The sequence below is a fragment of the Rattus norvegicus genome, chromosome 6, assembly GCF_021556685.1.
Source record: "Rattus norvegicus strain SHRSP/BbbUtx chromosome 6, alternate assembly SHRSP_T2T, whole genome shotgun sequence".
In the NCBI taxonomy this organism is placed as follows: domain Eukaryota; kingdom Metazoa; phylum Chordata; class Mammalia; order Rodentia; family Muridae; genus Rattus; species Rattus norvegicus.
Window position 1 is genome coordinate 126,148,125 of NC_141539.1, and position 23,272 is coordinate 126,171,396.

At 45.4% G+C, this 23,272-nt stretch overlaps 1 protein-coding gene across 10 annotated transcripts in view; it reads left to right on the forward strand.

Annotated features, from left to right (window-relative positions):
* The window catches only part of Dglucy (D-glutamate cyclase), a 75,407-nt gene that overhangs the window by 9,779 nt on the left and 42,356 nt on the right, over positions 1-23,272 (forward strand). For 4 of the 10 annotated variants that reach the window (XM_087553892.1, XM_087553887.1, XM_087553888.1 and 1 more), the window contains one exon: positions 16,130-16,328. The exons of the other annotated variants lie outside the window; for them this stretch is intronic. The gene's annotated coding sequence lies outside the window, so the exon portion shown is untranslated. The remainder of the gene's footprint in view (positions 1-16,129; positions 16,329-23,272) is intronic. 10 annotated transcript variants of the gene reach the window in all.

Sequence of the window (23,272 nt, forward strand, 5' to 3'; positions counted from 1 at the left end):
TGGTTTGGGGTTTTGTTGTTGTTTTTTTTCTTTTTCTTGTCTTTTCTTTCTTTCTTTCTTTCTTTCTTTCTTTCTTTCTTGCTTGCTTGCTTGCTTTCTCTTTTGAAATGAGATGATATTTCCTGGCCCTTTACACCTCCATATGCATTTTGAAATCAGAGTTGGGCATAGTAACATAGCACATACCTGTAGTCTCTCCTACTCAAGAGGCTGAAGAAAAAGGATCACTCGAGTCCATGAGTTTAAGGTCAGCCTGGCAACGACAGAGAAAGATCCCATCTCAATAGTGAATTTGGAATTGGGTTGTTGAGTTCCTTTAAAATAAAATGATACATTCCTAAGCTGCAGAGATCGCTCCGTTGGTTAAAGTGTTTGCAGTGCAAGATGAACCTGACTGAGTTCAAGCTGCAGAAAGTATACAAAGCATTGGACGCACTGGGGAGGCAGAGACAGGCGCTTCTCTGGGGCTCTCTGACTGGCCAGCCTGGCCACTTGCTGAGTGCCAGGCCAGGGAGACTCAATAGAAAGGTGACTGGTCCTTAAGAGATGATACTCAGGATTGTCCCCTGGCCTTCATGCCCACATGTCCCTGCATACAGATATGACTAAACACATAGAGCGCGCGCGCGCGCGCGCGCGCACACACACACACACACACGCACACACACACACACACACACTCACACACTGCTAGGACTTTGGTTGAAATATTCCAGAATGTATGTGCCAATTTAGAGAAAAGCAACATATTTGTGATACTGAGTCTTTCTGTCATGAACAGAACTTGTCTGCATTTATTCTTCTTTAAGGTATTTTAGTTAAGTTCTCCATAATGAGGTTTCACATGTTTTCTTAGATTTATGCCTCTGTGTGTGATCTTGTCTGTGCTTTGGTGGCTTCAGGCTGTCCTGGCTTAGGGTTCACTTTTCCTCTCTCACCCCCTTCGCAGGCCCACACATCTATGTTTCTTCTGTTCTTTTTGGATGTTGTCTTTTCTTTCTGCACACAAAAAAGGAGTCTTTATAGGTATAAAGACTTGAAGACTCTTGAGATAAGATCACTGTGGATCAACTGAGTGGCCTGGAGTCCAAATGACAACATGTAGGAGGGTTTAAAGATTGTTCTTCCCCATTCCTGGTGGTGCTGTCAGTCTGTATTGGACCTAAGTGGTCAATCAAATAACCTTTCCCCTTCTTCATGAACATGGAGCAGCCTTTGCCCCCTGCTCAGTGCTGGGGACTGAACCAGCGCTTCCTGACTGCTGAGTAAATGCCCTGCCACTGAGCTGTACTCTCTGCCCCAGGTCTAGGTTTGTTAAGGGATGGCCACATGACCCAAGGCATCAAGCTATGTGTAGTTGCAAGGAAGTAAATATGCTAGGCCTTTGAAATTGTTATCTGCAAAGACCATGTAAGCAAGGGCTGCTCATGGCCATTTCTGTCACCCCATGGAAGAAACTATGATCACAGAGAAAATCCAATATCACCCACAACTAAGTTTTCAAAAACCATGCGATAAATCAGGAAAAGTTTTAATCGACATAAAATCAATCTATGCAAGCCAGTTGCACTTTCATTTACCACTAATAGCTAGAAAATATAATTTTACAAGAGACTAAGCTGAGAGAGATCAGAAAGGAATGTTCCAGAAGCTTACAGAAAGTATGTGGTTCTGTTGACTCTCTGATTTAGAGCTTCACCTTCCAGAACTTCTAGCTTACACATTCCTGGTGTTTGGGATGTGATGTGTGATCTGTGCCAGTCCAAAGAGGCTGTGACATGCTCAGAGGATTTTTGTCATGTTTTGATTTATGGGCAGTTTTCAGGAGTTCTCTTCTATCACAACATTGGTCCAAGGCATCAAATTCAGGTTGTCAGGCTTGGTGACAGGCACCTTTACCTGCTGAGCCATTGTCCAGATCCACTCAGAAGGTTTGTGGCAGGCTTTCTCCCTAGGGCCTGGGACTCTGACTGGCTGTCCAGCAAGTCCCTGGTTATAGAAAGGCTACAAGAACATAACCATTGTGTCAGGAGAGAAGGTATTTTGAGAGACTGACAGTTGTTGAGACAATGAGCCCCAAGGAACTGGGGCTTCCCTAGGAGTCACTCACTGGAGAAGGAAAAGGCTGGGGCCCCGACACCAGCCAGAGGGGAGCTTGTCTCCGAGGAAGAGATTTTGTATAGCGCTAATGCCTTGCAGAACAGAATGTGCACCTTGTGCCAAGAGCCCAGACAGGACTCGGTCAGGACTACTTAGTCATGCGCACCTTCTCCCCCCCACTTAAACTTAACTCATGTTAGGACCCAAAGATGGACTTGGACTGGGGTCACTGGTCCCCTTCTGTGTTCCTCTTCCCAGTGTGGCCAAATGAACAAACCCCTTCTCCGCTTTTCACTCTGCTTTTCTCTACCCCTTACCTGCTCAGTGGCCAACGGAGAGTGGGTGGCTGAGCCTTGCTTTTTAGGGCTGTCTGCAGCCACAGCATTTAGCAAGGCCATGACAGACCAAGAGAACAATGAACAAATGTCAAGTAACTCCAGGGGGCCAAAACCATTGCTGAGGTTAAGCCTGGACATAGGGTCACAGGTTTGTCACCTGGTGATCTTGTGACATTCGAACCAAGTGTTCCGATAACTCCCTGGTGAGGTGCCCTTCCCTTTGGACATTTCAGGTGAGTGCATTGTATCATTCATTGATCTGGGATGTTGGATAAGCTCACAGGCCTGAATTTTGTGTGTGTGTTTGTGTGTGTGTGTGTGTGTGTGTGTGTGTGTGTGTGTGTGTGTGTGTGTGTGTACCACTTTATCCAACTATTTTTATATGAGTTTTAGGAATCAACCTCAGGTTCTCATACTCTCAAGGAACATTACCAGCTGAGTCACCTTCCTAACCCTCCCCCACTGTTATGACTTTGATAAGTCTGTGTGTTCCTAATTAAATTCAGTAAGTTCAAAGGTCGTAACTTTTTATTAGTGCGAATGCATTATTTAACACCTTGCACCTTATGGCTGGGCTGGACAAGGGGTGGGTGTTGACTTCCACAGATGAGATGAGGACTCATTCTTTCTTAGTGCCTACATTTGGGGTGGGACAGCTCAGATAGAATCGCTGCTCTACACTGAATAAAGCAGCTAAGGCAGCAAGCACAGCCAGAATGCCGCTGTCCAACAGACACTCAGGGCAGAGTGCAGCCTGCTCCTCCCAAGGCTTGGATGCCCTTTACCCAGGTGATAAATCTGAGGACCAGAGAGACTCAATAATCTGTCCAAGGTCTATCATGGTGACAGCACATCTGGATCTTGGATTTTAGTCCATATTAATTTTCCTACATATGTTGGGGGTCTAAACTGAGACCAAGAAGATGTGTGTGTGTGTGTGTGTATTCTTGTGTTTGAGTATGTGTATGACTGTGTGTGTGACTGTATCCATTCTCATGTGTGGGTGTGCCCATTCTTGTGTATGAGTGTGTCTGAGTATGTGTGTATTCATTCCTTTGTGTGTTGATTCCTGTGTATGTATCCGTTCTTGTGTGTGAGAGTGTGTATCCATTCTTCTGTATGAGACTGTCCTATTCCGTGTGTGTGTCCAATTCTTGTGTGTAAGTGTGTATCCATTCTTTTTTTTCCTTTTTTTCGGAGCTGGGGACCGAACCCAGGGCCTTGTGCTTGCTAGGCAAGTGCTCTACCACTGAGCTAAATCCCCAACCCCGTGTGTATCCATTCTTATGTGTGATAGTGTGCATGTCCTATTCTGTGTGTGAGAGTGAGTGTGTGAGTGTGTGTGTGTGTGTGTGTGTGTGTGTGTGTGTGTGTGTGTAGGCACTTAGAAGAAACCTCAGGTGTTAGTCCTCCATTTCTACCTTGTTTGAGTCAGGGTCTCTCTTTTGCTGTTCACCATGGTGTACGTCAGGCTAGCTGACCCATGAGGGATTCTTTCAGGGATTCTTCTATCTCCAGCCCCTTATCTCACAGGAGGAATGCACCCCTGCACCCAGCTTTACAGGTAAAATTTGGGGTTCAAACAACAAACCATCACACTCTTGCAGCCAGCCTTTCTTTGCCCATTGAGCCATCTCCCCAACCCCTAGACATTGCTCTCTATGATGCGTGCAGCAAAACGGGCACAGAGCCAGAGGTGCACATGTTTGGCAGCTGCTCCAGGATTCTGATGCAGTCAGAGGCCACACTTAGAAAACAACGGCTCTGGTAAAGAGAAACTGAATTGCTTCTTAGAAAAAGATGGACGTACATCAGAAGCCTCTGGGATGGAGCCAGGAATGGTGCTGTATATACCAGTATACTGCATTCCAAAGGCTGAGGCAGGGGGATCATGAGTTTGAGGCTAGCCTGAGCCGCATAGAGCTAAACTTTGTCTTGAAAGCAAACATATATGAATATAAACAAAATTTAAGCTCTATTCTTTGTATTTGAGCAGTAGTTCTTAACCTTCCCAATGTTATAATCCTTTAATATAGTTCTTTATGTCGTGGTGACACCCAACCATAAAATTATTTTGTTTATAACTATAATTTTACTGCTGCTGTGAATCGTAATGTAAATTACCTGATATGTAGGATAACTGATATGTAACTGCCAAAGGGGTCACAACCTACAGGTTGAGAACAGCCGTGTTTGATGCTAAAGAGAGTTAGAAAATGGAAACTTGGGGCTGGAGAGATGGCTCAACGGGTAAAGAAAGAGAACTGGCTGCTCTTTCAGAGGTCCTGAGTTCAAATCCCAGCAACCACACGGTGGCTCACAACCATTTGTAATGAGATCTGATGCCCTCTTCTGGTGTGTCTGAAGACAGCTACAGTGTACTCATATACATAAAATAAATAAATAAATATTTTAAAAGGAAATGAAAGCTTACTTTATCTCTTCTTATCCCTTGGGCTAGGTATCCCCACTTAAACTCCAGATAAGTGCAGATTACTGAGCTTGCCTGAGGGACATTGTATTTCCTCTTGCTAACAAAGACTCTGATACTGATAATTTGATTTTGTTTAGTGTGTGTGTGTGTGTGTGTGTGTGTGTGTGTGTGTCCATCATATGTGCCTGATCACATAAAATGACAGCTTCTGTGGAGTTATTTCTCTTCTTCTACCATTGTGTGGGTTTCAGGAATCAAACTGAAATCCCTGGCTTGCAGAATGAAGATCTTCACCAACTGAGCTGTCTTGCCAGCCCATAATTAGGATGGTTTTGAGACAGGGTCTCACTCTGGCTTCAAACTAGAGCTTGCTGTGTTCAAGGGTGACCTTGAATTCCTGACCCTCCTACCTCCTCCTCCTCCTCCTCCTGAGTGCTGGGATTCTATAACCCTCAAGATGCTAGGGGACGTTCTGAGGAACCTTTCCCTACCTTAATTGAAAATACATCCTGAGCTCCTGGCAAATTCCTTTCTGCCTTTTGATAAGTCAAACCTGATGCTCAAGCTGTCAGATCTAGAAGTGTCCATGGCTTGCTAGGCAGAGACCAAAGAAAAGAGGCTTAGTTGTAATCTAAACACAGTGAACTTGGATGTTAAACAAAGCAAACCAAGCTTCAATCACTTGTTGGCATGCTATGGCTTTTCAGAAGCGAGTCTGTGCTTGGCAAGAAATGAGATGAAAACGTCTCCCTACCTAGTGGGCCCCTGCTTTCTTGAGCCCTTGTAGTTTGCATTGGCTTCTGGGAAAGGTTGGCCATCAACTGTGGGATAGGAAAGACACATTTGTATGAGGGCAGGCCATTGGCCAGTGCTCAGACAAGACATCCAATGAGCTCAGGCAATGCCTGGCAATTCTTCTGGACTGGTTGACTTTGATGATCTAATTTCCTGACAATCCAGGGAGATGTTGGGATTTTGTATCTATCTGATAAATGAAGAGGCCTGGACACAAACAGGCAAATCCGAAAGCCACTTATAGGGTAAGGGCCTTGCTCCATCCATCTGTCATGCATCGCTGTGAGGGCTCACTCTTCTCTGAATTCGACTTCTGTGCAGAAAGACCAACAGACTCCACTTACTGACTTTCACAAATTACAAAAAAAAACCCATAATATGAACAAAAACATTGGCCCTTAAGACAACGGCCCCTTAGAACTAAGAATAGCGTAATTACAACAAAGCATTTTGTTTAAAAAACAACAAAAAATGTATATATGTTAACCACTTATCCTGAAGTCTGGTTTGATTTTTTTTAAGTATTCAGAAGTCAGATCCTTGAGGATATTTTTATCGTAGCTCCATGTGCCATTTGGTATGGAGGGCCATTGAGGAATACACCAGAAATAACCTGTGGTCTCCACACAACATGCACACGCCCCTATGTACACCTTCCTATACACACTCAAATAAGAACTTACAACACAGATTGAGAAAAAGAACAAGAGCTTGTTATGAAACTCTAGCCACCAGAAGATCAAAGAAGGAAGAAACATAGGACCTTGTGATCAAGAACCGGTACAGTTCGCTGGGGACATGAAACAACATACTATTTTTAACAGAACGCCAGGGAGTGGGAGGGTTCAGCTTGTCAGTCCGTGCTGAGCAAACATGAAGACCCTAAGCAAAAGGTGAATGCAACCGTATGCTCACTCCTGCAGCCTAAGGGCCGGGGATGCTGAGGCAGCACATTCCCTGAAGCTCATTGGTCAGGCAGTTTAGCTGAGTCAGTGGACTCTAGGTTCAGTGAGAAGCCTTGTCTCAATATGAGGATGGGGAAGAGGATGACTGTGGTGGTGATGGTGGTGATGGTGGTGGTGATGGTGGTGATGGTGGTGATGGTGGTGGTGGTGGTGGTGGTAGTGGTGGTGATGGTGGTGGTGGTGATGATGGTGGTGGTGGTGGTGATGATGGTGGTGGTAGTGGTGGTGATGGTGGTGGTGGTGATGGTGGTGGTGGTGGTGGTGATGGTGGTAATGGTGGTAATGGTGGTGGTGGTTGTGGTGGTGATGGTGGTGGTGGTAGTGGTGGTAATGGTGGTGGTGGTGGTGGTGGTGATGGTGGTGATGGTGGTGGTGGTGGTGATGGTGGTGGTGGTTGCGGTGGTAATGATGATGATGATGATGTGGAAATCAATTGAGGAAGGCACCAGAAGTGACTTCTGGTCTCCACCAGCATGCTCAGAAGTATGTGTGCACCCCTCCACACATATTCAAATAAGAACATAACACCAGGTCTGCTTCTACAATCTGATCTTTTAAGTGTGTGGCTGTAGAGGAAATGTTTTCATTCTTTGGGGACCTTAGAATCCTCCTAAGACTAATGGTGACACCGTACTACGACCAAGTCATCTATCTCCCAGCTTCCCGGGGAACTTTATTGCTAGGATCAGGTGTGTGGAAGGCACTTGTTAGTGGCACACGGGGGTTAGAGAATGAGGAAGGAAATGAAATCGAGTAAAGCAAGAGACTTTAAGAACGGATGCTGGAGTCGGGTTTTAATGTGGTGAGAAGCCTGAACCTGCAGGGGGGAAGCAATGTTCCTTTTGCTTTCATCATGAAGGGACAGAAAAGCCAACTTGAATTGCTTTAAACGTTGAATGTGCCCACTCAGAACTAGTCAGTTCAGTGGTTGGGCAAGTCATACGTGTAGTACGTGTGGGTATTCACAATGGCGTCATACGCCAACTGCACCTCTTTATTAGGTTTTCCTCTGTAGGACAGTTTTTGCCTCTGGTTTTGTGTAGCATAGTAAATTTCTGGACCAGATCCAGGCCTTGAACCCACAGCACAAGTTCTTTTTTTTTCCTCCATCTTTATTAACTTAGGTATTTCTTATTTACATTTCAATTGTTATTACCTTTCCCAGTTTCCAGGCAAACATCCCCTTAACCCTTCTCCCTTTCCTTCTATATAGGTGTTCCCCTTCTCATCCTCCCCCCATTACTGCCCTCCCCACAACAATCACGTTCACTGGGGGTTCAGTCTTGGGCAGGACCAAGGGCTTCCCCTTCCACTGGTGCTGTTACCAGGCTATTCATTGCTACCTATGAGGTCAGAGTCCAGGGTCAGTCCATGTATAGTATTTAGGTAGTGGCTTAGTCCCTGGAAGCTCTGGTTGCTTGACATTGTTGTACATATGGGGTCTCGAGCCCCTTCAAGCTCTTCCAGTTCTTTCTCTGATTCCTTCAACGGGGGTCCCATTCTCAGTTCAGTGGTTTGCTGCTGGCATTCGCCTATGTATTTGCTGTATTCTGGCTGTGTCTCTCAGGAGAGATCTACATCCGGTTCCTGTCGGCCTGCACTTCTTTGCTTCATCCATCTTGTCTAATTGGATGGCTGTAGATGTATGGGCCACATGTGGGGCAGGCTCTGAATGGGCATTCCTTCAGCTTCTGTTCTAAACTTTGCCTCCCTATCCCCTCCCAAGGGTATTCTTGTTCCCCTTTTAAAGAAGGAGTGAAGCATTCACATTTAGGTCATCCTTCTTGAGTTTCATGTGTTCTGTGCATCTAGAGTAATTCAAGCATTTGGGCTAATATGCACTTATCAATGAGTACATACCATGTGTGCTTTTCTGTGATTGGGTTACCTCACTCAGGATGATATTTTCCAGTTCCATCCATTTGCCTATGAATTTCGTAAAGTCATTGTTCTTGATAGCTGAATAGTATTCCATTGTGAAGATATACCACATTTTCTGTGTCCATTCCTCTGTTGAGGGGCATCTGGGTTCTTTCCAGCTTCTGGCTATTATAAATAAGGCTGCTATGAACATAGTGGAGCACGTGTCTTTTTTATATTTTGGGGCATCTTTTGGGTATATGCCCAAGAGAGGTATAGCTGGATCCTCAGGTAGTTCAATGTCCAATTTTCTGAGGAACCTCCAGACTGATTTCCAGAATGGTTGTACCAGTCTGCAATCCCACCAACAATGGAGGAGTGTTCCTCTTTCTCCACATCCTCGCCAGCATTTGCTGTCACCTGAGTTTTTGATCTTAGCCATTCTCACTGGTGTGAGGTGGAATCTCGGTGGTTTTGATTTGCATTTCCCTTATGACTAAAGATGTTGAACATTTCTTTAGGAGTTTCTCAGCCATTTGGCATTCCTCAGCTGTGAATTCTTTGATTAGCTCTAAACCCCATTTTTTTAATAGGGTTATTTGTCCCTGAGAGTCATTCTAATTGGACCAGCCTAGGTCACATTGACCAACTTCTGCATGCAAGGCGGTAGCTTAAGTCACATGTTCTGTTTCTGGAGCAGTGGTTCTCAACCATCCCTTTCATACAGTCCTTCATGTTGTGGAGACCTACCCCCAACCATAAAATTATTTTCATTGTTATTTCATAACTGCAATTTTGCTGCTGATATGAGTTGTAATGTAAATATCTGTGTTTTCCAATGGTGTTAAATGAGCCCCATAAAAGGGGTTGACACCCCTGAAGGGACAGAGACCCACAGGTTGAGAAAGACTTCCCTAGAGCCTTAAGTCGAATCCAGTTCCTTAAAAGCATGTGGATTCCCCTGCTTGAAAAACCCAGAATTCTTATGGAATTATCCAGAATTATCCCAATATGGGGCACTGTTTTTTGAGATTTACTTATGTATTTGGGTGTGCCTGCAAGGTCTATGTGCCGCACGTGCATACACACAGGAGCCCACAGATACCAGAAGAGGGTGTCAGGTCCCCTGGATCTAGACTTTCAGATGGTTGTGACCTGCTGAATGGATGCTGGGAATGGAACCCAGACCTCTGCAAGGGAAGAGAGTAATTGACAGCTGAGTCACCTCTCTAGCCCCAGGAGATGCTTTTATAAAATAAAAAGACAGGAAGGAGTGAGCTGCACGAGACAGCAGCCCACAGGCTGTGTGGCTGCTACAGGAGGTCCTTTGTTCTTGGGAGCAGTTGTGAAGTGTGAAGCCTGGGAGAGGGAACCTCAGGCCTGGGGTGAGCTGGGAGTTTTAATGCAGGAAACAAGGAAACAAGTCTACTTCCTCCCATTATAAGGCCCATCCCTTACTCACTTCTTGCAGTATTTACTCTGCCTCAAAACTGTTCATCGTGGAGATAAAAAGGGAAGAGATCCCACTGTTACAGAGAGGCCATTGGGTACTGACCCTGAGTATGAGCCTCTTTCTACTTTTTTCTCTTGTGGACCCACGTCTCTAAAACAGGAACTGTTAACCCATTTCACAGATTGGAGAGATGAGGAAGCAATGGGAAGGGAAATAACTGACTATCCAGAGTCACTCAATTAATAAACGGGAAAGAGAGGCTGAGACCCATTCTTGGCTATTGACTCTAAAATCTACATGCAGATAGCCATGGTGGGATTTGTTGAAGCCCTTGACAATTACTTTGTACCGTGTGTCACATCAAGCGCCCAGGCTGATGACACTCAAGTGTGTCCTGTGCTACATGTGCTGTGCCCTCAGACACCGATGAGTGTGGAAGTCCAGAAGCAGGAATTATTCATGAACTGGGGCCTCATTTGTACCTGCTCCAGGGGACCAAGGATGAACACCAAGCCTGGAACAGGAGCCACTGGGCATCCTGGAATGGCAACACTCAGTGTTTCTCTTGCCCTCATCATCTGCAGGGCACAGATGGTCTCTCAACTCTTGAAGCATTTCCTTCCGGGACTGCCGCAAAGCCCTTTTTGAGGCAGGTGTTACTATTCCCCCATTTTTTAACCCTAAGAACCATGAAGGTTGGGTCACAGCGGGCGGCTTGTCCCTGTGAGGTATGTACTCTCTGATCTCTCTGAAAAGGTTCTCAGCAAGCACGAACGGCTAGCAAGCGGATGAGTCAGGATTGGAACTCAAGCTCTTGTCTGATTCTAGACTGCGGGCTAGGCACGTTGTTTCAAAGCAAACTTGAGGAAAACCTTCTAGTAAGTGATTTGGCCCTAAGGCATCCTTCTCTGAATTGAAATTCTGCTCCCAGGAAGGCCACGGTCCTCTGTTGGAATAAGCACCGGTTCTTCCTTGAGCACATCTGTGTAGACTGACAATACTGCCCCTGCCTCCCAACTCCTCCCTTCTTTCCTAAGCAAACCTCTTCACTTTTGAGTTCCTCCAGGCAGTGTATGCCTGCAGCAAGTCTAGTGGGAAATCTTCCGACCCTCCCCCACACGCCGATGCAGAGGGTGTGAGCCTCTGCGCTCTTTGGGACACACAAGACAGAACCTTGGGATGGAAAGGCCCATGTGAGCAGTCACAGGTATGACAGCGGCTGCAGGAAAAGGTGCTTGCAGGGAAGTGGATCCCCCCCACCCGTTCCGTTTTTAGCTGTGTTTTTCAGAACAAGTAGGTGCCATGGTGATAGAAGCCACAGAAATAGATGGAGCACACCTCCCAGCACGGAGCTGCCTAGCCGTTCCCATGGAAATGCACCAGGGAGAACGGAGACTTGCTCCTACAGCTGTGTGCTGCATGCTAGGAGAAGGGCCCCTGGAGGCTTCTACGTCTCTCTGGGGTTGTCCCGGGACCCAAAGACCCATCCTCTCCTGCTTCCTCTCTCCCTTCCAGGGTAAACTGACACTATCCCTGAGAATTCCCAGGGAAGCCATTAAAGGAACTCCCCTTTTCTTTAATATGCCATCTTGCTTAACCACTCACCTTAAAACAAATCCTATTCTCTCTTCCCGCTCTCACAGTTGTGAGCATGGGTCTGGGTCCCACCTGGATATAGAACTGACACTGGGTGCATGCAACGGATAATAATGAATTTGCAGGGCGAGGACTGAGGACTGAACATTTGGTGCTCAGGGATACTCATAAAATGAAATTTCAGATCTAAGCCAGTAAGCCAGGCGGGGTGAGCGTGATCCTACCTGAGACTGGCACGGAGTCTGTGTAGCCTTGCTGGACACAGGGACGCCCAGGCTCCACTATTTTGGGACACAGATTTAGTGGACTCAGAGGCCTTTGAAACAATAGCCCAAGCCATGGAGCTGCTCTTATGTAATGGTCTCTGCCAGGCTGGGGATGCGTATGCAGATGAGCCCGCTCAGAGCTCAACTCTCTTTCCTTTAGATTCCGAATAGGTCTTGCAGAACGCAACCCATGTATAAGTATACCCTTTCGAACTAACTGTCTTTTAGTGGGCCAAGCAGAAAAGGATTAATCTTGAAGTGTGTTATTATCGCTGTTCTGTAATATCTGTTCCTGTGATAGGGCACCCTTCTGTGTGAATTATAAACATTTGTTTTCATACATTGGTTCTCTCAGGTGACACACTTCTTCAGGGGCAGGATGGATTAGATCCTGGATTAAAGTGCAGTTCTGGGGTTGGGGATTTAGCTCAGTGGTAGAGCGCTTGCCTAGCAAGCACAAGGCCCTGGGTTCGGACCCCAGCTCCGAAAAAAAAGAAAAAAAAGATTAAAAAAAAAAGATAAAATGCAATTCTGAGACTAAGTACTAACCAAGTGAAATAAATTTTACTTTCAATTAAAGAAGCCCCTAACAAAGGAGTCTTTTTAAAGATTAATAACATGGAGGCAGGAGGGATGGCTCAGTGGTTAGGAGCACTGACTACTCTTCCAGAGGTCCTGAGTTCAAATCCCAGCAACCACATGGTGGCTCACAACCATCTGTAATGGGATCTGATGCCCTCCTCTGGTGTGTCTTGTGAGAGAGTGACAGTGTAGTTGCATATATAAAATAAATAAATCGTTTTTAAAAAATTAGTGACATAATCAATCCACAAACAGTTGCATATTAGAAAGTGTAAAAATCATAGCCCTGGAGGATGCTAACAAAATGTCTATCCTGGCATGTGTGGCATCTGACACGGAAAACAAAGAAGCTTAAAGAGCAGGAACATAGCCTTTACTACTTAGTTCAGCACACCTCTGTGCGTGCAGGCAGCATCTTCAGGGTCTTGCTACCAAACCCCTGTGCTAGCCACTGAAATGTTTGAAGCCTCTAACCACCCCCCAATCAAAGAATGATGCCTCTGGTATCCTTGTAGATCATACCATTAAACTGGGCAGTGCGAAACTAGCTAGACATCCTTAAAGTGACCTCCTGGTTTAGCCTAGGACCTACCCGGGGAACCATGTGACTTGGCATTGACTGTTGGCAGCATCTACACTCAGACACCATGTGGATTCCTGGGTCCTATTTCGTGGTTACAGGAATTTGGCCTGATGGAACGATTGCAGAAACTCTGTATTAAATAAGCAAACACGTGTGCTCTGGTTTCACAGGCCAAGCCAGCTCCAAAGCCCAAGGATGCCTTTCTTGCCCAGAGCAGTCATGCCTTGGAGTTTCGCCCCATGGTTGGGTTACTCTACTTGGCTAGACAATTCGAGGCAGATTTACTTTGAAGAACATAGTTCTCGGACATTCTATGATTCTAAACATGGACGTTCAGAGTCATGCTGGCAGACAGAGTTAATGGCCAGATTGTCAAAGTCCTACAGTGAACGTTTGGCCACGCAAAATATCCACACAAAGCCTCCCTTTCCCAAGACAAGCTCCCTTCCTATAGGGTTGAGACGGGAACCTCGAGGTTAATCAAGACCCACAGGAGTCTGTCTGAAGGAACTCTCCACACCTCTGATTTCAACTGAGCATTTAAAGCGAGTGTTAATATTAACTGTCTCAGCTAACATTTTTAAATACTCACTTTAAAACTTCAAATTTCTTAGTATAGTAAAATATACGTTACATGACATTTTCCTGTTGCTTTTCGGTTTTATGTGCGTTGACCTGTGACATTAAGATGCTGCCACCATCTTTTCCCAAACTCTAAACACAAACTGCCCACTATAGGCCAACTCCTGCTCTAGGCCGCGTCTGTGAACTAGGCTGATGTTGGATCCACTGGGTGGACTCACTCAGTATCAGTCTTTCTGTGTCCAGTTTACTTCAGTTAACATAGTGCCCTCAGGGTTTGTCTCTTATAACAGGCGTCATCAAAGACGAAAGCTCTCCCACTGTTTATAGACTCCACGTTTTGTTTACCCACAATTTAATTTTTACCATAGTTTATTTCTTCTCATCTCAAGACTCTGAAACAATCAGAATGATGAAATACAAGAACAACAGCCTCAGAATCCATGTGCTTTATCATAGCAGCCCCCAATTTTCAATGATTTAATATCATATTAAATATCTGCAATGATATAGAGATTCCTCTGCTAGTGAGTTATAGACAGATCCTACCAATATTTCTACTTTACTATATTTGATTGACTGGCTGGCTGGCTGGCTGGCTGGCTGACTGACTGACTGACTGGCTGGCTGGCTGACTGACTGACTGACTGGCTGGCTGGCTGGCTTGCTGGCTGGGTGGCTGGTTGACTGACTGACTGACTGACTGACTGACTGACTGACTGACTGACTGACTGACTGGCTGGCTGGCTGGCTGGCTGGCTGGCTGGCTGGCTGGCTGGCTTGCTGGCTGGGTGGCTGGTTGACTGACTGACTGACTGACTGACTGATTGACTGATTGACTGACTGACTGACTGACTAACTGATTGACTGGCTGACTGACTGACTGGCTGACTGACTGACTGACTGACTGACTGACTGACTGACTGGTTGACTGACTGACTGACTGACTGACTGACTGGCTGACTGGCTGGCTGGCTGGCTGGCTGGCTGGCTGACTGACTGACTGACTGACTGACTGACTGGTTGGCTGACTGACTGACTGACTGACTGACTGACTGACTGACTGACTGGCTGGCTGGCTGGCTGGCTGGCTGGCTGGGTGGCTGGCTGACTGACTGACTGACTGACTGACTGATTGATTGACTGATTGACTGATTGACTGATTGACTGATTGACTGACTGATTGACTGGCTGACTGGCTGACTGGCTGACTGGCTGACTGACTGGCTGACTGGCTGACTGACAGACTGGCTGGCTAGCTGGTTGGCTGGTTGGCTGGCTGACTGACTGACTGACTGACTGACTGACTGACTGACTGACTGACTGGTTGTCTGGCTGACTGACTGACAGACTGATTGACTGGCTGACTGACAGTCTGGCTGACTGACTGACTGGCTAGCTGGCTGGCTGACTGGCTGGCTAGCTGGCTGACTGACTGATTGACTGACTGACTGACTGACTGACTGGCTGACTGACTGGCTGGCTGGCTGACTGACTGGCTGGCTGGCTGACTGACTGACTGACTGACTGACTGACTGACTGACTGACTGACTGACTGGTGTACATGAGCCACAGTGTATGTGCAGAGATCTGAGTTGATGCTGTTCTTCATCATGGGGGTCCTGGGGATGGAGCTCAGACTTCAGGCTTGGAGACAAGCACCCTTGCCTGCTGAGTTTCACCTCTAGTCCATGTTCCTTTCATCATTTAATGTTTATTTATTGTATGTGTATGGGTGCTTTATGTCTGTACACCACATGTGTACCTGGAACCTGGGGAAGTCAGAAAAGAGTGACAGATCCTTTAGGAACTGGAGTGACAGACAGCTGCAAACTGCCATCCTGGTGCTGAAAATGCAACTGGGTTCCTCTAGAAGAGCAGCCAGTGCTCGTGACTGCAGAGCCATCCCTCCAATTCCACCATCATTTATTCAAAGATCTAAAATCCCCCCAATGTGGAAGTCCTTTGCCTGTGTCCTTTCTGTGTGCTTCAGTATTCTTTGAACACACGTTTTCTTTCTACACAAGATGTCCCAGGATCATGGGTGCCTTGCCCCGGCAATCGTGGTGACAGGCTGTATTGGTTAAATTTTAAATTCAAAGTTTGTATTATGGTTTCCTTAGTTTTCTTTCCTGTTATGAGATAAAAGATACCCTGACAAAAGTGACCAAAGGGAGAAAGGGCTTATTTCAGTCCGCAATGGAAGGGAACAACAGTCCATGAGAGTGTGGGGTCACAGCATCAAGAACATAAGGCAGCTGGTCACATCATGGCTACGGTTCCCACACAGCACAATCAATACAAATGTTTAGCTGCTGTCTCTATCTTATACAGCCCAATATCCGCTGACCAGAGAAGGCCCTGCCCACAATTAAAACGAGTCTTTCCATCTCAGTTAACACAGTGGAGATACAGACACCCTCAGGGCTAGCCGTAACCTAGATAGCCCCAACAGGTGTGCACAGACAGAGGCTTGTCCTATAGCTGATTCTGGATTCAAGTTAACAACACTAACCATTACAAGTAAAACATGCTTTGGATACATTTTCCCATTTTGTCATTTTTTTATGTATAGAAGTGTTTTGTTAAGCACCTACTTTGCGTTGTGTGCCTGGTGTCTGTGGAAGAGTGTCAGATCCTCTGGGAACTGGAGTTATAAACTGTTGCGAGACACCATGTGAGTGCTGGACATTGAACCTTGGTCTTCTAGAAGAGGACGTTCTTTCTCAGGATGAATTTCCCCCCAAGGAATCTCAATTCATCTTAACAAAAAGGTATTCTAAGTTCACAATCCATGCATTATTAAGTATGTTTATTCCTCCGCTTCCAGGCAGAGCTGGGAGAGACATTATCTATCTATCTATCTATCTATCTATCTATCTATCTATCTATCTATCTATCTATCTATCTATCATCTATCCATCCATCTATCTATCATCTATCTATCTATTATCTATCTATCAATCTATCTATCTATCCATCCATCATCTATCTATCTATCTATTATCTATCTATCGATCTATCGATCTGTCTCCACCTACATTCTTTAAAATCTAGCTTTGCCAAGCACCAATCTAACCCCAGGACTTAAGAGGCAGAGGCAGGCAGATCTCTGTGGGTTCAAGGCCAACCTGGTTTACATAGAGAGTTCTAAACTAGCCAGAGCTACAGAAATGAGTCCCTGACATAAAACACATAGCTAATTCTAGGCAATGGGAACCACTATTCCCAGGGACATATCCTGATGGGATTCAGAAACTCCAGGGTTTATTACAGGCTTTTCCTTCTCATTCTGTACCTCCCTGTATCCCTGAGAGAAGGTTCTCAGGATTGTATCACATTGACCTTTTAGATAGAGCCAAATCTCCTCTTGCCACCTCCTCCTTCTCCACAAAGCAGCCTCCTCAGCCTGGTTGGACTCTCTCCCCTGTAAGCCAGGTCTGACCAACACCCTACCACTACCACCACAGGGGCACACCCTCACCCTGTGAAGCTGTGACACCAAAGTCCAGGCCATCTTCCTTAGACTTGGGTCCTCATTCTACGTGGGCTCTGACACCCTGCTTTGAGTCACCATGACTTCCTGTTCCCCAAACCCGGCCTTTGGCTTCTACCTTTCTCTGTTCCATCTAAAGACTTCACCTAAAGGGAAGGTGAAAGAACCAGCATTTGTCTTGATGATGGGAAATACTTGTTTGTTAATGATTCTCTTCATATTGGGAGCGCTCACGTCTGACCTATTAAATAAACAAATGCTAATTATGACTGCCAGCATTTCCCTGATCTTTTGTCTCTGTTATTGTCATGACATTTCTAATGAGATGTTTGTACAGTTAGGATGCCTTCTTCCTTACAGCAACATTTATTTTGCAAATTCGCAGTTGTATTTAGGCTACCACCAGCAACTCTCTTGGCAAACACTGAGCAACTCCCACCACAGAAATTAATGAGTAGAGACAAGGTCTGAACACCTACTCGTTCTGTTGCTCCATTGTCACATGGAGGGACTCTGGGGAACTGATCCAGGGGACAGCTACGAAAGCCAGAAGTGGAGTTTTGTAACACCGAAAATTCTTAGTTCTTGTAAACAAGTCTTCTAGCCTAGACCTCAAGCGTTCAGGAAATGGACTGTATCTCGTAGTTTGTGTGTGCCCTCTGAGGTCCCAGAGACAGTCCTACATCAATATAAGTGTCCTCTGTGTTTGCTGATGACAGAGCATGATGGTGTGGGGAAAAGAGCATTTCCCAGTGAAGGCTTGCTGCACTTTATAGTACTTGAGCCCTGTGAACCACTGGTTTCTCCCTGAAACACATGCTGCCTTGGGCTTCTCAGCCTCATGACCTCTCTCTTGCCTCTCTGGCAGCCTCATTTCCAGGGTCCTAGTGAGTGATGTTTTCGGTACTCACAGCCCTGACAGGAGACACAGAATGAGTGCTTCCTGTGTGTCAGGTATTGTTGCTGGTGCCTCTCTTCTTGCCACCCCTTCCTTACCTGTGTCACAGAACGTTGGATCTCTCCACGAGCTTCCCTACCTTTGCCCCTTCTGTCCATGGGCTGAAAAGGTCTTTCACTTTTACTCAAGGAACCCCTATTCATCCTTTCAGATTCAGCTCCTTTTCTAGCCCTAGTCCTTGTAGCCTAGGAATGCTAAGCACATTGTATTGTAGCTAACTGTTTACTTCTTTTCTCTCCACAGGAGACAGGCTGATGGTAATTATGTGTTTAATGTCTGTCTCTTAGGCTGGTAAATCCCTATGGGCGTGGGCTGTGGCTGTCGTCTTCTTACCACAGTGTCTCCAGCACATTGCACATAGAGTAACAAATGAAGGCAATACTTCTGCAAGGCTAAATGGAAGCCAGGCCAGGAAGTGACCCATGAACTTCACATGTGCCAACCCATTAGGGCTGAGCACAACTACTGAGGTTCATAGTAGTGGTCACAAGGCATTAATGAGAAAACAGACAGAGAGGTCAATGATTCCACATACGGGTATAGCTAGGTTGAGATGCCAACTCTCTCTTGGTTTGCACTTTCACCATGATATTTCATGGATAGATGGACGGATGGATGAACAGGTGGACGGATTGATGGATGATGGATGGATGGATGATGGGTGAATGGATGATGGATGGATGGATGATGGGTGGATGGATGATGGATGGCTGGGTGAATGGATGCATGGATGAATGGTGGATGGGTGGATGGATGGATGGGTATTTGGACCGATGGGTGAATAAATGAGTGGATGGATAGATGTATTGATGGATGAATGGGTAGATGTATGGGTGGATGGGTAGATGTACTGTGCTTGAACACTGGTGCAGTCTGTCTAAGTATAAACTGTAGATAATTTATGAGAGAAAATTTAGAATTGGATCACAAATATTGCCCCATCCCTCTCCACTTCAGAGCACACTCTAGGTCATTGTGGTGGTTTAAATAAGAATGACTGACCTAAGCTCATAGATTTGAATATTTTGTTACCAGAGAGTGGCACTATTCGAAAGGATTAGGAGGTGTGGCTTTGTTGGAGGAAGTGAGTCACTGGGGGTGGGGTCCGAGGTTTCAAAAGCCTGCTCCAAGCCCAAAGTCTCAGCTACTTCTCCAGCACAATGTCTGCCTGCCTGCTGTATGCTCCCTTCCACAATGAAAATGAACTAAATCTTTGAAACTCTAAGAAAGGTTTGATTCAATGTTTTCTTTTATAAGAGTTGCCATGGTCATGGTGTCTCTTCACAGCAGTAGAACACTAAAAAGGTCACCTCTCTGGTCTCTTCCTCAGTGTTCCCAGCACCCCTCAGCTGGCACAGAGATGGCGAGAAGGGCCATGCTCTCTGAGAGAACAATGGAAGCTCTGGATTTCTGGCAGAGTGTAGAACATTCAAATGAGTAGGAAGGCCCTCTTGAGTGTCTCTGGCTCCCTGGAGTTGGATGAAGAGAGAGGCTTAAGAGTGGATGAAGGCCAGGACAGACTTAAGGATGCATAGGAACACAAGTCAACCTCTCCATGTGCAGGACTCCCATGTTTAGCTCTTCCCCCATCACCTCCATGTCTACCCTTCTAGAGTTGGTCTATATGGATTTGAATATGGGTAGTGTACTTGTACACAGAGAATCCCTAGCCTTGTTTCCTTCATATGCTGGAGAAATTGTTTTAGATGAGGCACAAAGAGATACCTCCTTTAGGTCTGGTGAGATGACTCCGCAGCTAAGGCTGTTTGCCGCTACACCCAACAGACTGAATTCAATTCATGTGAATGTGCGAGAGAGCAGAAACAAACAAACAAATAAAATGTAAAAAAAAAAAAATTGAAGGGTTAGCTCATTTAAAAAAATAGTTAAGTGATCTGACATTTTCTGGTCTGGGTGTGGTTTGAATGTGTGCCCTACAGTGGCTAGGTTTCATTTGTTTATTTGTTTGTTTTTAGTTTGTATTTTTATGGATTATGGAATCAGGGTTCCTCTGTGTAGCCCTGGCTGTTCTGTAACTCATACTGTAAACCCAATGGGAAGTCCATTCTGGCCTTAAATTGGCAATCTTCCTACCTCAGCCTCCTAAATGCTGAGACTAAAGACATGTGCCATCATACCTGACTACTAAACATATATATGTATATATGTGTGTGTGTGTGTGTGTGTGTGTGTGTGTGTGTGTGTGTGTGTGTACATATACATATATCTTTTTTTTTGGTTCTTTTTTTTTTTTTTCGGAGCTGGGGACCGAACCCAGGGCCTTGCACTTGCTAGGTAAGCGCTCTACCACTGAGTTAAATCCCCAGCCCCACATATATCTTAAATGAACTACTCAGTTGCCTGTATTTGTTATGTCAGAGAAGAGACAAGACATATACCACACATGTAATTTTCAATATTACCAATCCTGGATGTGTTCAATTAGCTTCTATTGAGTTGTTTTTAAATCATTTACATGACAATCAGCACTGCTATGCACTCTGGGATCTTATTCACTACTTGAAAATATCTTAGGATGCATTCCTAGAACTGAATAAAGCAAAGAGGTGGCTCTGGGAAGGTGGGATTTCGTCATCTACCATAGCAATGGACCGGAGAGTTTTACCCTGGAGTTGGAATGTCTCGGACTCTGCTGAGAGGATGTTGTCTTTGGGGCCCAGTGCAGAAAGAATATCTTGTACATTCTATAGATGTCAATTTAAAGGTCTATGGCCTAGGGCTTAGGCAGGAAAGAAAGGTGGGACTCAGATAGAGCAGGTGTAGGAAGATGTAACCAGACAGTTGTATGGTAAAAGCATACACATGTGACCAATCATGTGGCAGAATGCAGGTTAAAATAAATGGGTTGTCTTAAATTATGATTCTAGCTAGAAAAGAACCTAGTTATGTGACCAAGGTATTTGTAAATATACTTTGAGTCTGAGTCTTGTTTTTGGGAGCATGGAACAGGGGAAGAAGAATCAGATCTAAATACAACAGCCCAGTTTTAGGACCTTTGATGCTAAAGAATAATATTTGTGGATTTAATAGTTTGTTCTAGGGGTTGGGGATTTGGCTCAGTGGTAGAGCACTTGCCTAGCAACCGCAAGGCCCTGGGTTCGGTCCCCAGCTCCGAAAAAAAAAAGAAAAAAAATAGTTTGTTCTATGAGAGAGAGAGAGAGAGAGAGAGAGAGAGAGAGAGAGATTGAAAGAGAAAGTTCTTGATTCTTGATAGGAAGGCAGCTTCTTTGAACTCACCATTTGGATTTTGTCTCTTCCTGCTTCTAGAGGAAGTTACTGAGGAAGGAGACACTTGGGCCACCCTGCATGGGTTCACCAGAGGCCATGATGGAAAGCCAAAGGAGTTCAGTATTCAGTCTTCTAAGAAACATATAGGTTCTGGCCCTACAATCACATTGTGATTAATAAGGAATGGTCTGTGGTATTACTAAGGTATACTGATATACCATGGATGGGATGGATGGATGGATGGATGGATGGATGGATGGATGGATGATGGATGGATAGATGATGATGGATAGATGATGATGGATGGATGAATGGATGATTACATAGATATGTAAAAACATAGATGTTGGGTAGATAGTTAGCAATCACTCATAGACATAAATCAGGTTTGGATTTGGTCTCTACTCATGAATTATGGACTTTATGTAACTTCTTGGACCTCCCTTGGCCTTTGTTTCCTTGTCTACAAAGAACTAAACTGTGCCTTTCTTTAGGGGCTATTATAAATAGCCAATAGATGGTGCCTGGCACAGTAGGTGCCCAGAGATGGTGGCAACTGCTATCACTTGTTATGAGCAGACAGTCTCCAGCTGTTTAACCTCTGTTCAGGGAGTAACCCATGAGACCGGAAGTCGGATGCTAGATGGGATGCTACCTTCTTTTCCTTCTTGCTGAACACGCGTGTGGCAAGCCTGCATCGTGTGTTCCACAGGACAGGTTTCCACCTACCCATATTTATTTCCAGGTTGGAAAGTCAATTGAGGATCCATTTTTATTTACTTATTGGATGGTCGCTGTTGGTTTTTTTAATTTTCGAGACAGGGTTTCTCCGTGTAGCCTTGGCTCTCCTGGAACTTGCTGTGTAGACTAGGCTGGCCTCAAACTCAGAGAGTCGCCTGCCTCTGCCTCCAGAGTGCTGGGGTTAAAGGTGTGGGCCACCACCTGCATGTGCCTGCCTTATCCATCTATATTTCTATTAACACAATAGGTAAATAAAGGGAAGGAAGACAACATCCCTCAGGTGATGGACTAAAGCTATAACCGATGTCTAGCCCAGCTTTCACTTGCAGTCAGCTACGAGCACGGATGTCTCCTTCAGCAGGGTTTGGTACAAGCCCTTCATCGTCTATCTACACTTGGAGCTGAGACCAGTGGCTCTGACTGCCGTCTCCCATGTGGCTGCAGAATAGCTCTGACTTTGGCCTTTACTGAGCGACAGACAGAGGCGTTAAGTCCCCTGCAGTGACTCTGGGAACCACAGACATCTAGGATCTCAGCAGCTGACTAGCCGCTTGGCCTGGAGTGAGGCCTGCCAGTCCAGGAGAAAAACACTACTTCGACCTGCTAGAGGGAGCGGCTGCCTTAGGCCTCAGCTTTGCCTTCCACTGGGGCCTGGAATCCAACCTCACCTGACCCCTCCTGCTCTCCAAACCAGCTAGGACTAACTGTTCTCTCTTCTGTGCCCTCTTTGTTTGCAGCTATTAAATCAAAGCTCTCAAGTCGGTTTTAAATGCATCTCTCTTCTTCCTAGAACAATCTCGTTCTTTTGTTTGTTTGGGAGTCTATACAAGCTCAAACCTTTCTTAAATTAGACCTGAAGCTTACATGGTTTTCTTACCTAAGAGATTGACTAGAGTTGAAAACACAAATTGGTGGTTTTGAATCTCACTGAATACGTCTATTTGGACAGAAAGGGTTGTGGGAAATTAGGCTTATCTAAAATTCCTCACTGTAACACTGCTCTCAAGCCATATTTTCTTCCACTCTGCAATCAGCCGGTCATTCAACAAACCACTTGCTTGTATGTTCTCACGCCAGGCAGCTGGTCTGCTTGGATAAAAGGGATGTGGGTCAGAGGTCAGTGCTGTTAGCTAACCCATCTGAACACTCTGTACCACAAGAAAAATTAAGTTACAAGATTTCTTTCTAGGCATACTTTCCTACCAATTTGAGACCATTTCTGCATTTTTAAAATAATTTTCAAACTTTATATGAAGTATATGTGTTCACAGGTA